The 15,708-nt window shown below is 35.6% G+C and overlaps 1 long non-coding RNA gene across 1 annotated transcript in view; it reads right to left on the bottom strand.

Moving 5' to 3' along the window:
* Positions 1-15,708, bottom strand: part of LOC307186790 — a 232,128-nt gene that overhangs the window by 119,381 nt on the left and 97,039 nt on the right. The window lies entirely within an intron of this gene.

Below are 15,708 nucleotides of genomic sequence, written 5' to 3'. Positions count from 1 at the left end.
GCTCGAAACGGTTATGGGAGCCACAAATGTTACTTTATTTTCCTTCACTACTATCCATTCTATCTATTCCCTTCAACATCAACTAGCATATTTGCTGGTCCCAAGGCATGATGCATTCTTAATCCATGAGAAGTTTGAGCCCTTAGTCATCACATCCTTATCAAGCAGGCATGTTGCACTTGCCCATTCACTATCAAAATAGGGCAAAACAATATCAAGAGACCCCAAGTACAGCACCTGGATTATACATTCTGCCCCCACTGAATAACAACAGACCCACTGTATACTCCCGATGATCAGATTCAATTCACCTTGACAAAATGCTGACTCTTTTTCTTGCCTCTTTTTTTCCCCCAACCCTGCTCCTTGATCAAGCACCCTCAGATTACCATCTCAGGCATACTAAGGCTGAGTATGTTCTTCAGCTCCTGTGGGGATATTGTCCATTTCCTCCCTTATCTGGCCCTGCATGTCCCCAACTGGGTTATGTTCTGACTTACTCCTAGTGGCCAAGAGGGGAATTGGAGACAGAGCTTGAGGATGGGGTATATGCTAACTTGTATGAGTGAAGCCTCTCCACCAACTTCAAGAAAAGTAGGACTACTAGCCCTAAATACGGAGTGAGCCATTTCTCCAGCTCTGAGGGTTCAGAGGAATTTGGGAGTTCAAAGTTTATAAGTCCCATTAATCAAGATGTTCCCATCCCATGTGTCAAGGTCAAGTTCTTTCTTAACCAGGGCCCTGGCCTTAGTGTAGCACACCTGATTAGGTGGAGAGTTAAACCATCTTTGGAGCTCTATTACTCCTACGAATAAGCCCCAGGCCTAACCCTCAGTTTTCTCTGACTCTACTGCAGAAAGTAAAATCCTCTTCATGTGTTAAAAATCCCCCTAGCCTTCATACTTGGCTTTCAGTTGTCAATTAATTACTTTGAACCTTTCCTTTTCTTTTCCTAAAGCAATAACATTTAGCATATGCAGCCAATTACAGGTTCTTTTAGCTACATTTTACTCTTCCTCTCTCATATACTTGATATATCAAACCATCGAGTGCAATCCCTTCCAGCAGTACACCACCTCAGGTAAATGTTTTAACAATTACAATGGTACTTTGTGCCAGGAGCCATCTATACTCCACCTCCTACCGGTGATGTGGTCATTGCCAACCAAAAAGCAGGCAATTCAGTTCTAGAGTCCTATCTCTAGTCCACCAGATGACTACTAACACCCTGTGGGCTTTCCAGGAAACAGATTCTGTGATGGAAATTCCCATGCAGGGGATTTACTGCGGAAGGGAAGTGAGGAAGCAGGGTTGGTCAGAGCAAGAAGTTGAGATCTGCTACAATCTCAATGGAAAGCTCAGTCAATCCTACATGGAAGATTAAGCTGGGACAACTATTCGGCATTTTCCAGAGTTGGGGGAAATGGGTCAGATTGATGATTAATCTCCCACACTGATCAATCATTGTATATGGGGCACCCCTCATGGGGATGTACCTTAAGCAGCATGGCTGTCTATAGCCATGGCAGTTCCGAAAGAAGGCTGAGAGCTAAAAACTATAGACAGGAAGTACAGAATAAATTATTAATTCTTTACAAGAGAATCAGGATGGTGTTATCACAGTGTTCACCAAACTATTATGTAACATTGCTACTCATTTTTAATGTAAAAAGAAAAACAAAATCCTCAAACATGTTTTAAAAGGAAGACATTCGTGCCATATATCTTCTTTCTGCTCTCTAAATCCACTTTGTTTCTTGTTGCACTTAGCCAGGCAGAAGTTGACGAGACAGCAAAGAGTAAATTCAGCCTATTAATTCCTCTAGTTCGCTCCCTTGAGAGCAAATCACTGATCTTCTTAAGCAGCTGACTCTAATGATTCTATTTCTAGGAAGACATGACTCCTCCCTCCCTCTTATATTTAGAGCATCTGACCAACCCTGCCTCCTTCACTTCCTTTCCCCAGTAAATCCCCTGCATGGGAATCTCCATCACTGCTCCTAGACTGCTGTTCTTGCACTATATTTATGCTTCCTTACACACTGCCCCCACCTTTGTATTAAGTCCATCTGTAAACAAACCCTTCTCAAGTTTTCCTAACTTGAGTGTACCTTTTGTTTCTTAATGAGACCGTGACTGATACAAACATCTTTCTTAATATTATCAGTCAGTAGTCTGTAAACTCCCTTAGGGCTACATCTGTGCTTGATTTGTCTTTGTGTCTCTAAGATGCTCCACATGTTCTATAGGTATGCAGTAATTGTGTTAAATGAGCCAGTTTTTTCAAACATATATATAGGATTTTTATTTCAGTCAATACTAATATTATCTGAAGTTCGAATTACTTCTTATTTTGCCAAGGCTGGAGAGAGCATCTTAAATGTGTCATCATTTCTTGCATATTTTAGTTATAAATAAAATACTGGCTAACTCAGATTCTCAGTTCCTTAGGCCTTATTAGAGAAGGCAGATACTATTTAACTGGTTCATGAGAAGCTAGAGTTAGTTACTCGAGATAGTCCACTATTTGTATAACCTAGTAGAAGTTCTTTGTTTTCTTGTTTTTTCATCTATGCAATAGGTGAATGGAAAACATCACTGAACTCTTTGTAGTTCTAATTTTTTTTTGTTCTCTGATGTAAAATGGGCACGTTGCTTGGAATTTTCATTTTGTATACTCTTTAACTTCTGAGTCATTGAATTTTTCACAGATAATGTCCTAGGCTATTGATTATCACTTCCTACCTTTTAGTGGATGGAAAAAAAATGAGAAATAGACAATGTCATTGAGATTTTGGCAAAGACAACAATGTGAAGTTCATAAATACTGCATTTGTGCTTTGGTGAAGTGGCCATTGCTCAAAGTTAATGGTTTTGGCAGCCATGGATAGCTCAATGTTGATTGACTGATATAAAGGTCAACTGCTTAATTTATGAGCTGTCCTTCCAGAATAAAGACACCGGTGCTGACCTGCTGGCAGGAGGAGCTGCCATTGAGACTGTTGACAAAATAGTGATGATAGTTTAAAAAGAATCTATTCCCCTTCTTTTGATCCCTGCCTCTTGTGATCAATGGCACTTAAGCCAGGTCAAGATAAGAAACAGACATTTCTGTGGCCGTAGAACAAGTTCAGACCAAGTTGCTACAAAGCATTATTAACTTCATGTGCATTCTGTTCTAACAAACTGAACTAGCCAGACATAAGCAGCTACTATTTACCGCCCAGACTACAGACAAGTTCAGGATGGCATTCTCTATTAGTTCTAAACTTCTCAGAAAAGAATTCAGTCACTCCATAAATCAAAGTTATTTAAAAATTCCAGTTTGGAATTCGATTTTATTTTTCATACCACAGATTCTATCCTATACTGTTTTGGATATTGTCATTGAACTAATAATGGTAATTTACAAAAACTGCTGATTGTAAATGGGTGAAAGTTGAATTTGTCAACAATATGAATATACTATTTAATTTATAGTTTTTTTTAAATCTAGGCACTAATGATATTTGGGTCTGGATAAGTCTTTGTTGCAGATAGGTTGTGCTGTGCATTGTAGAATGTTTAGCAGTATCACTAGCTTCTACTCACTGGATGCCAGCAGCAATATGCCTTATTTGTGACAACCAAAAAATGTTTCTAAACATTGCCAAATATCCCTTTGGAGGAAAATTAACCCCAGATTGCGAACAACTGATTTAATTTTAAAATATTTTGAATTTATTTTGTTGCCAAGCAATGAACATTGGGAACTCTACAATGAATAGAATGTTGCCCTCTACTCCCAAGGATTTTACAATCTGTTCAAAAAAGGAAGATAAGTAAATACTACCATTGAGGTATATGGAAGGTGTTGTGTGTGTGTACATGTGTTTAACTTCCTATGCTTTTTTAAATGTTTCATTCAGTAATAAAGTATTTGACAATGAATTTGTCATTAACTGATTAGGCCACACCATGCAGCATTGCCAGAAGGAAAATGGAGAAGCTAGAAATGTCAGGGGGAGGTGATGAGAATAAGGCCAAGATGAAAACAGGATTAGGATGGCTAAAATATGTGGCCCAAACTTTGACATCTAGTGTGAAATAACACAAGAGTTAAATCTAAAGATGAAAACTGATGTTACTGCAGAGCACCAATCATACATTTAACAAAGATCTATCAAAAAACGCTTAAAGATCTTTGAAGTCGAAGGTTTACAAGTGTAACATTTATACCTGTACTGTCATGAAACAACCCTTGGCACTATGTTCCTATTGCTGAGCTGAAGGAGAAGATTGATCGTTGTTCTGGGAAAAAGCTGGAAGATGGCCCCAAATTCTTGAAATCTGGTGATGCTGCCATCGTTGATATGGTTCCTGGCAAACCCATGTGTGTTGAGAGCTTCTCTGACTATCCTCCTCTGGGCCGCTTTGCTGTTTGTGACATGAGACAGACGGTTGCTGTGGGTGTCATCAAAGCAGTGGACAAGAAGGCAGCTGGAGCTGGCAAGGTCACCAAGTCTGCCCAGAAAGCTCAGAAGGCTAAATGAATATTATCCCCAATACCTGCCACCCCAGTCTTAATCAGTGGTGGAAGAACAGTCTCAGAACTGAGACCGTTCCTATTGCACAATCTGTTCATGTTGACGCACTGACCTGAGGACACAGCACAGACTTCGCTAGCTCATCCTTCTCATTGCAAATTTCAAATTCCAAACTAAATGTCAAAATGCGGCAACACTTCCCTGAAACTCAAAGAAATTAGAAGGACAACTCCAGCCAGGAGACACAATTCTGTACCAAAAAGTTGCTGCCACATACCAAACAGAAAGATACAAAAGTCTTTTTATATAAAAGGCAATGTAAAACATGCAGTGGAACAAGACTAGGCTTAGTGAGCTCTTCAAAATAAATCTCTTAATGGAACACACGATTCTCAGTTGCGAGAGTCAAACTGAATTAGTATTCATTATGTGGTGAGAAGTGTTATTTAATTTAACCATTTCAGGACATGTCCAGGAAAAATGCAAACATATGCAATTCAACAATAGAAATGAATAAGACCTATAGCAGGTCCCCTATGTGAGGAATCATCAGAGTAAGTCAACAGTAGTCCTGCGTTTTGAATGGTACTGTGAGAAGTTCAGGATAGTGATATTCTTAGCTTAGAAATCCACATTTCCAGTAGCAACTAAACACTCAGATCACATACTGGGCATAAATATTCCAAAGACTGCAGAAATATGTACTTTCTATAAAATTTAATTATTTAACATTAATATAAACTACCCGGGTGGTTTAAAAAAGCATCTAATGGGACAATGCAATTTTCTCTCATGCTGAGCAACAAAAACTATTTAAATCCAAGCAAAGTTCTGAATATATGACTAAAATTTATAGTGAATTTTTATTTATTTATTTTAACCTTTTTTTCTTAACATCTTTATTGGAGTATAATTGCTTTACAATGGTGTGTTAGTTTCTGCTTTATAACAAAGTGAGTCAGTTATACATATACATATGTTCCCATATCTCTTCCCTCTTGCATCTCCCTCCCTCCCACCCTCCCTATCCCACCCCTGTAGGTGGTCACAGAGCACCGAGCTGATCTCCCTGTGCTATGCAGCTGCTTCCCACTACCTATTTTACATTTGGCAATGTATATATGTTCATGCCACTCTCTCATTTCGTCCCAGCTTCCCCTTCCCCTTCCCCATGTCCTCAAGTCCATTCTCTACATCTGCATCTTTATTCCTGTCCTGCCCCTAGGTTCTTCAGCACCTTTTTTTTTTTTTCAGATTACATATTCATGTGTTAGCATACAGTATTTGTTTTTCTCTTTCTGACTTATTTCACTCTGTGTGACAGACTCTAGGTCCATCCACTTCACTACAAATAACTCAATTTCATTTCTTCTTATGGCTGAGTAATATTCCATTGTGTATATGTGCCACATCTTATTTATCCATTCATCTGCTGATGGACACTTAGGTTGCTTCCATGTCCTGGCTATTGTAAACAGAGCTGCAATGAACATTGTGGTACACGTCTCTTTTTGAATTATGGTTTTCTCAGGGTATATGTCCAGTAGTGGGATTGCTGAGTTGTATGGTAGTTCTATTTTTAGTTTTTTAAGGAACCTCCATACTGTTCTCCATAGTGGCTGTATTAATTTACATTCCCACCAACAGTGCAAGAGGGTTCCCTTTACTCTCCACCCTCTCCAGCATTTATTGTTTGTAGATTTTTTGATGATGGTCATTCTGACTGGTGTGAGGGGATACCTCACTAGTTTTGATTTGCATTTCTCTAATGATTAGTGATGTTGAGCATCCTTTCATGTGTTTGTTGGCCATCTGTATATCTTCTTTGGAGAAATGTCTATTTAGGTCTTCTGCCCATTTTTGGATTGGGTTGTTTGTTTTTTTGATATTGAGCTGCTTGTAAATTTTGGAGATTAATCCTTTATCAGTTGCTTCATTTGCAAATATTTTCTCCCATTCTGAGGGATATCTTTTTGTCTTGTTTATGTTTTCCTTTGCTGTGCAAAAGCTTTTAAGTTTCATTAGGTCCCATTTGTTTATTTTTATTTCCATTTCTCTAGGACGTGGGTCAAAAAGGATCTTGCTGTGATTTATGTCATAGAGTGTTCTCCCTATGTTTTCCTCTAAGAGTTTTATAGTGTCTGGCCTTACATTATAGTGAATCTTAGATACTAAAATGTGAACCAAAGCTGATAAAGAGAAAACTTAATTAATATCTGTTAACATCTGCCAAAATTAGCATCTATTTTGGGATCAGCTATGATTCAAAAGAGCAAATATCTAGGGGACCGTAAGTAAGGAATCATTTTTTTTTTTTTCCTATTTTCTAGGGTGAAAGTGGAGGGCAACTATTTAAGCTCAACCCAGAAACAAGTTGACTTGTGTATTTGGCCAAACTATTTTACAAATGGAGGCACATCCTGCCCTGGACTGTCCATAATCAAGAGTAAAGAGGATGCAACATGAAAAGGCAAAATAAAAATGACCAATTTATTGCCACAATTTATTCCAAACAAACATACTTTGTAATACTTGAAAAGATCTATGTGAAATGATTCAAATATGAACTAGAGTCCTCTTCTCAAGTTGTTCACAATTTAGTAGGGGATGATTAATGCAGAAGCAATAAACTAAAATAGACTTAATTAAAATGCTGTTAATTAAAATACAAAAATAATAATTTTTTAAAGTCTAGAATACTGTGGAAAAGAGGACAGGAATAAAAAAAGGGGGATTTGCTTTTTCTTAGCTCTGGCAAGCTTTAGAAAATGTTTATTAGGTCTATAGTCATAATATGAACTAAAGTCATTCTTATTTATTTGTTGCTTATTCTATGTTCTTACTTGCAAATTTTGACAGTACCCTGAACAGTTATAAGTGATTGTATGAGAGTTACTTTAGGAAGGGATCAGTTTCTCTTTTCTCTTCCAGCTATTTGAACTGAGCCTAAGGTTTCCTTTGAAGTTGTTATTTCAATTGGCATCTCAGAAGCATGAGATAATATCTCAGAAGTATGAGATAATATCTCAAACATGCCCCAGATGTTTATGTTTTTGAAAGTGTCATTTTATTAGAATGGTAGCATCTTAAGTATTTTTAAAACATATTACACCAGGAAGCTGAAAACTTAATATTTTTTCAACCATAATATGCCACTGACGAATAAAAAATAAACATGTAAAGTATTACTTTTCTTCTGTATGTTTCCATGCATATAAATTGCATTTAAATGTTTATATATGTGTGTGAGTGAATTGTGGGTGTGTGTGTTTATAAAGACATACAGGTTGCAGGTTTATGGCAATGGAAACAAATTATCCTGTCTACAGTCTCCACTATACTTAATTTAAATCCAAAATTGACTATTTAAGTAATAGAATGCATTTACATTCTAATTTATAACGTATTTATGCTAATATATGTTATTTTAATAACTTTTTGCTTCTACATTCAATTGCATAGTTTTCAAAATAGGTTCTTAGGAAAATTAAACTGACCATTTATTTAACTAAATCAGTAGCTATTCAAATGATTTATCTAGATATTTTAAAAGATAAAAGTATTGATTATTCTTGAACCAGTTATACCATTATATTTTCTAGAAGGTAATTTAAAAAGAAATCCTGGCTAGGAAATATATAACAAGAACTTTATCAGTCTGAGAATTAAAATTTTTAGGAAATTGTTTCATAATTTTCATACACACACAGTTCAAGAAAATTAGTTTCATATCATTTAAATCAGTATAATGTGGCAAGATCATATTACAGAATCAAATCAAGAAAAAAATTCTGAGAAGTTTTTGTAGTTTAAAATAAATAGCAGCCTCAAGGGAACATAAAACAGTAAGGTACATAAAAGCAGGTTTTTACACATGATTACATTATTGATTTATAAAATTATGTTGAAGTTCATGTTCTGCCTCTCTACATGTGAGTGCAATGCACTCTGTATAATTATGTTATCCACACCATGTTTAAAAAGTGCAATAAGAATATTAAAATACTTGGCTATGTAATTAAGAGACTACATTCTAACCATGATCACTAACAAATGAGATTGGTGTTAAACTTACCTCAGAAAGACCAACTTTCCTAAGAGGACTATAAAAAGATTGGCATCCTTGTTGAAAGATTGTAACATTTTTCCCCCATTTCATTTACTAAAGTGAAATCTTTATAACATGCTTGACTGTGGCAGTTCAGCTAAATAGACTGCCCATTGAGCAGTTACAAAGTGAAATATTAACAAAGCTGATTGGGTCGTTAGACCAAACCCATTTGTAAAAATCAATTCAAGCTCAGGAAAATAGGTATGCTATATTTTATCACTGTAGAAAACTGATGTTGGAAAATAATAATCATGTATCCAAGGAACAATTTATAAAAACCCAATCATAAACAATGGCGTCATTACAATAATCATCCATAAACAAAGGAACATAAATGATACATAGTCCTTTCAAAAACTCTGAAAGCAGAATTATATGGTAGAAATAACATTGTATTCATGTTATTTTAATTTATTTTATGCTATTCAAGAAAATAGATACACCTTAGCAGGTGCTGAATAATGAGCAGAAAAATGAACATTTCTATTAGATGTACCTGGATATTCACAGCTTAGATAACAATAACCCAAAGAAATCCAATCACTATAGATTGTAAGCAATGATATTCTACCACTTTTCTCTGGAATGTTTCACTATTTCATGTTCTGTTATGTCTTTTCAAATTAAACAGAATGTCATTTCTAGTTTTTATAATGTGATCTATCATTGAACATGCATATGGGTATAAAGAGTATTTTAAAAGTTTCACCAGGTCTTATAATTCTCTAGCTCTGTATTAGGTATATAAATAGGCATTACAAAGAAAACTATACCTTTTTTGAGTGCTATTGCCAAGTCTTTACAGATACCAAATCACTTTGGCCTAACAAAGTAACTTTTGCTAAAAACCTTGGCCTAACAAAATTCCTAGAAGGTAGGGTACTTTGATTTCACAGAGCTTTATGCATTAAAGTAAAGTAAATGAGTAAATATCTTTCCCATTTTCACAGACAGCATGGAGTCCACCCAGGATTTGAACTGAGGGGGATAAGGTAATATTATTCTTAATCACTATGTTTTATGCTACAAACATCCTCTAGCAGAAACTTGCAGACATCCTCATCTCAAAAGTAACAGAATTATGAAAAATCTTGCTGATATTCCCCAAGTATTAAAGGATAAAGCTAGATTGACACTTCCTATTTTTATGATTGTTGATTTTCTCTTCTGGACAAAAAGTGTAAAGAGAATCTCTGAGATAATCTTCTACGGAGTTAAAATAACTAAAGAAGAACATTTAGGTGTTACAAACAAAATTTAACACTTCATGAAGTGGGCAGTCTCCATACTCAAGTGTTAGGAGAACTGCAAAAAGGGGCAGAAGGCAGGAAGCCTTTATAGGATAAAGAATAGGGAACAAGGAAGAGAAAGAATAAAAATATCTGATTGGTTGGGGTTACGTATCTGGCTTTATTTGAGGTTCAAAAGAAGGTGGGGGGTCATCCATGTTACTTGGCAATCATGGATCAGTAACTTAGATGGTCTGACTTTTGAGTAGATGGACCATTTACAAGAATATGAAACCAAAAGCTGAAGTTTTGCTTTGCTAACATGGTTTTCCAGGTTGAGTGGCATCCAGCCTACCAAAGAAAAGTTAATGTGAGACCAACTTGACAATTCAAACAAATTTTATTGAACACTTCATGACGTGGGCAGCCTCTACTCTCAAGAGTTTGGAGACTGCACACTTCATGAAGAGTTAAAGTCTACATCACCCAAATTGTCTTCTTTAATCATTTTAACAAGGGCCATTTTTTTTTTGGCAGAAAAATTCAGTTGACTAGGAGAAAAAGAAGAATAAAAAGAGAAGGGAAAGAAAGAAAAAGAAAGAAAGAAAGAAAGAAAGAAAGAAAGAAAGAGAGAGAGAGAAAGGAAAAGATCCCAGTCCATGTTAAATCAAAAAACCTTAAACCAAAGATATTTTACCAAAGTCTATCGTGATTCTTCCTGCATTTGGTGTATACACTGAAGCCTTAGGGGCCCCTTATGGGCTAGGTTTGAGCTGAGTGGGGAGTTTGTCCCCTGACAACAAAAAGACCTAGAAAATATCAAAGAGAAGTCTCTTAAAAACAGCTCAAGCTCATATCCCATTCCATTCAAGTGACTGAAATACAGAAAAAAATAATGCAAACTATTCATACCTGGCTATCCAGGTAAATGATAGGGATTCACTCTATTTCTGGAAACGTTATAGATAAAACTGTCCCAAGCCAGAAAAGGAGGCAAAAAAAAAAAAAAAAATTCAGTTGCGTTCCACATAGCTATTCTATTGAGAAAGGAACTGAAGAAAGGAAGGCAGCAATCAAAAGACTCTTAGAACATACAATCTGAGTGAACAGAAACAGAAGAAAAAAATTAGAAAACAAATGCTTCAAGTACTAAATCAAGTAGAGCATGGGATCTATGAAAGAAGAGATTAGTGATCAGATAATCAGTAAAGAGGTGAGCTTGTAGGAGATATAGTAGTTAGAAAACAAAGTGAGAAGAATGGTGCCATTGCAGTAACAAGGGTACTTTAGAAACAGGAAGTAGGAATTGGAAGACCATTTCTAATGATAAGGCATTTGCCTAGAGATTATCATTTAGACTGAAGAGAGGAAAGACAAAGTAGGAAAAGCAGGTTTGATGATAAATGCTAGATTTTGAGAAAAGAAACATGGAAAATTGAAGCCTCCCTGATGCAGAAAGCATAACAAGTAGAATATGGGAAAAAATTAAAGATAAATACTTTCCTGAAATGAGAAAATAACTTAATTTACACACTGACAAGGTTCATTCTGTTCCCAGAAAAATTAATAGAGAGCATTCAAAACCAAAACATGTCCTGTTGAAATTACTGAATTATAGGGATAAAATAATGATGCCAAAGGCATTCAGAAAAAGGAAGCAAGTCACGTATAAACAACAACAACAACAAAATCAGGAGGGCCTCAGACTTCTTTACGCCAATCGTTGTGGATTGAAGTCAAGTCTATAATGTTTCCAAGGATAAGAGAGTGAATAGAAATCCCATTCACAGCCAAGTCACTATTAATGTGTAAAAGAAACAAAACGATATTCTCAGTTTGTCTGGAATTTGGGAGACATATTACCTGCAAGCTAATCTTTATATAATTCATACAACTAACATACTAGTCAAAACAATGAAATTCTGATGTGACAACTATTGTAACTAAAACAAAATAGAAATGTATAAGTGGGATAAACTTACCAGTTTAAAGGAAAAGTTTGTTTTCTAAAAAAAAAAACCCAACAATAAGTTGTACATAAGTGAAGTTTAAAGTGACTCAAAAGAATAAAATAAACACACAAGAATATAATAAATAAATATATGCATACAAATATAAATCATGTGATAATAAGACCTGAAAATTTGGCATTCAAGAAAAATTTATTCATTGGACTAAAGATGAGTACTTTGGTAAGAGATAATGTCTTAAAAGAACAGATAACTGTCATTAATATGTCCCCAAATATATGTATATATCAATATTTTTTTAAATCATAGGAAGATTTGTCAGACACACAAGAATAGATATAAATAGAATACAGACATATTCTATATATATAATAATATATTTTTAACAGTTCTCTGAACAAACACAAAATTAAGTAAGGATCTGAATAATATAATATGGTTGATTTAAAAGAAATATAACAAAATTATATGCAAACAACAGAGGATATATCTTATCAAGATTCCATGAACCATTTATTAAATGGGCTTAGCTTGACATTGGCAGGATAGTAAAATAATCTGCTGCTCAGAAACAGTTAATAAATGTATAATTGAGATGTTTTGCCTGTATGTTACCTAAACAACTACTCTAAAAGAATGCTCTCAATTGTCTCCTTCATATTCCTAATTATTTCACTCAATTATCATATTAATGCCTTAAAAATAGGACATTCTTATCTGGCCTTTTAGACCTGGTGTGTGTGATTGTATAAAATGAGCCTTTTAAGAAGAATTTTTTCTGCAAAGGAGATTCAAAATACTTGCATATGTGCTTCAACTTCTGGGAACTAGCATGGAATGTCAGTGACAGATGAGCTAGTTATTTCAGAATTCCATTTTATGATAGTATTTCAGAAATGTTAAGTCTTGTGGCAGTTTTGCCAGATCAAAAAGCTATAATTCAGTGATGACAATAATTCTGAGCAGTTAGTTCTGGCCCCATAGTTTGATGCCATCTTTCCATTCGCAGATCAATCCCCCATACACCACTGTCACATAAAAAACACCCCATTGCACTGTACAATTTGGCATGACTGCCTAAGAGGCCTGGATTGAACTGGCATTAATTAGCTATGTCACGCTATTATTTATTCCCCATGACTTTGCTTTTACCATTCAGATCAGGGATGAATTCACTAGCACAGCAACTGTAGAAATGATATATAATCCACTTGCTTGTGTTTGGTCTAGTATTCCTCTACACAGAAAAGTTGGTGCTGTAGAAATTAATGCACTCTAAATTTTATTCCATCTTTTGTACCCTCCCTTCCTTTCCTAGCACAGATAATTCACATGTTAAGAGACCATCCCCAGCTTGAAAATTGCAAGTGAAGCTCAGTTATTTTTCTTCCCTCTGTGACAGTTTTGTTTTATTCCTCTTGCCAAATTCTCCCTCTACTTAGCACATCCTCCTTTCTGCCAATGGTCTCCCTTCCTGGGTTTAAATGTTTGAGAAGTATTTCCTCTTGGATTCCTATGTGAAGTCAGATATATATCCCTATTTATTCTGAGTTGGGAAACCTTCAAACAGAGAATATCCATAAATAATACGGAAATATAATTATCCAATAGGATATATAATGGTCTTAGGTGAACCCTCTGGCAACGTTTGTTTTAAAGATATTGTTGAGCAGCTTCAGGCATTTTATTGCCCATTTTATTGTCCAGTATGTCTGGTACAGAACTTTATTCTTTCCTAAAAACTTGTCTATATCCAGGCAGGTATATAGGACAAAGAGTGTTTAACTTTGTGGCCCAGAGTCAAACTAGTCCCATAAAACTATAGACAGTCTTCCAAATTGTGTGCTTTAATAAATGGTTGAAAAGCACTGCATAATTTTTTTTCTTCTAATGTGTCAGAAACATGGATTAAAGAGCAAACAAGTTCTCCAGGATGTCACTGTTAAAATATGTTACTGGACATTATTTTATAAACTCTATAGTTTTATAGTATGGGCAGTTACTCGTTATGAAGTTTTAAACTGTAAATCACAGAAAATTCTGACTGAGGAACAAAAAAAATTTTATCTCTTGTAACAAAAGTCATCAGGTAAGGTAGCTTCAACATAACAAAGTACCTTGCCATTCTCAATATGTCAGTGTAGCTCCTGTCGTAACAGGAAGATGGTTGCTGCAATTTTAGCCATTACATGCAGTCATTTCCCTACCAAGTAAAAGGGAAAAATGAAATATTTTCCAGGACAATCCAAAAACACCTTCTCATATTTCATTGGCCAGTATTGTAACAAATCATCAAGATTAACCAATCACTGACAAGGAGAATAGGGCCACCATGGTTGGCTTTGGCAAATCAGTAATTACCACTGGACCTCAGGATAGTGCCATCCTTCCCAGAGTCACAATGTGGATTTTGCCATAAGAAAGAAGAGGTTTGGAAAAGCAACCAATAGTATCTGGGGAATTCATTTGCTGAATTAGCTAATTCATATTTTATTTCCTAAGAGAATGAAACTCAAGGCAGGTAAATGATGTTTAGTGGAATTTAGAACATTGATAGGACAAAGCCTATATATTTGAGGCAAATAATAAAGGGTCAGGAAAAACATTCCTAGAGTAAAGATCACTTACTTATCTGACAGACGTTTATGTTAATAATAGGTGGCAAGGATAGCCTCATCCACCAGAGGGCAGAAAGGAGAAGCAAGAAGAACTATAATTCTGCAGCCTGTGTAATGAAAGCCACATTCACAGAAAGATAGACAAAATGAGAAGGTAGAGGACTATGTACCAATTGAAGGAATAAGATAAAACCCCAGAAAAACAACTAAATGAAGTGGAGATAGGCAACCTTCCAGAAAAAGAATTCAGAATAATGATAGTGAAGATGATCCAGGACCTTGGAAAAAGAATGGTGGCAAACATTGAGAAGATGCAAGAAATGTTTAACAAAGATCTAGAAGAACTAAAGAATAAACAGAGATGAATAATACAATAACTGAAATGAAAAATATACTAGAAGGAATCAATAGCAGAATAAGTGAGGCAGAAGAATGGATAAGTGACCTGGAAGACAGAAAGGTGGAATTCACTGCTGTGGAACAGAATAAAGAAGAAAGGATTAAAAGGAATGAAGACAGCCTAAGAGACCTCTGGGACAATACTAAATGCACCAACATTCGCATTATAGGGGTCCCAAAGGAGAAGAGAGAGAGAAAGGACCTGAGAAAATATTTGAAGAGATTATAGTCGAAAACTTCCCTAACATGGGAAAGGAAACAGCCACTCAAGTCCAGGAAGTGCAGAGAGTCTCAGGAAGGATAAACCCAAGGAGAAACATGCCAAGACACATAGCAATCAAATTGACAAAAATTAATGACAAAGAAAAATTATTAAAAGCAACAAGGGAAAAATGACAAATAACATAGAAGGGAACTCCCATAAGGTTAACAGCTGATTTCTCAGCAGAAACTCTAGGAGCCAGAAGGGAGTGGCACGATATATTTAAAGTGATGAAAGGAAAGAACCTACAACCAAGGTTACTCTACCCAGGAGGATCTCTTTCAGATTCAACAGAGAAATCAAAAGCTTTAAAGACAAGCTAAGAGAATTCAGCACCACAAAACCAGCTCTACAACAAATGCTAAAGGAATTTCTCTAAGTGAGAAACACAAGAGAAGAAAAGGACCAACAAAAATAAGCCCAAAACAACTAAGAAAATGGTCATAGGAACATACATATTGATAAGTACCTTAAATGTGAATGGAAAAAGTGCTTCAACCAAAACACACAGGCTAGCTGAATGAATATAAAAACAAGAGCCGTAGATATGCTGTCTACAAGAGACCCACTTCAGACCCAGGGACACACACAGA

The sequence above is a fragment of the Stenella coeruleoalba genome (assembly GCF_951394435.1).
Source record: "Stenella coeruleoalba genome assembly, chromosome: 5".
NCBI lineage: Eukaryota > Metazoa > Chordata > Mammalia > Artiodactyla > Delphinidae > Stenella > Stenella coeruleoalba.
This window is presented reverse-complemented; position numbering and strand designations above follow the sequence as displayed.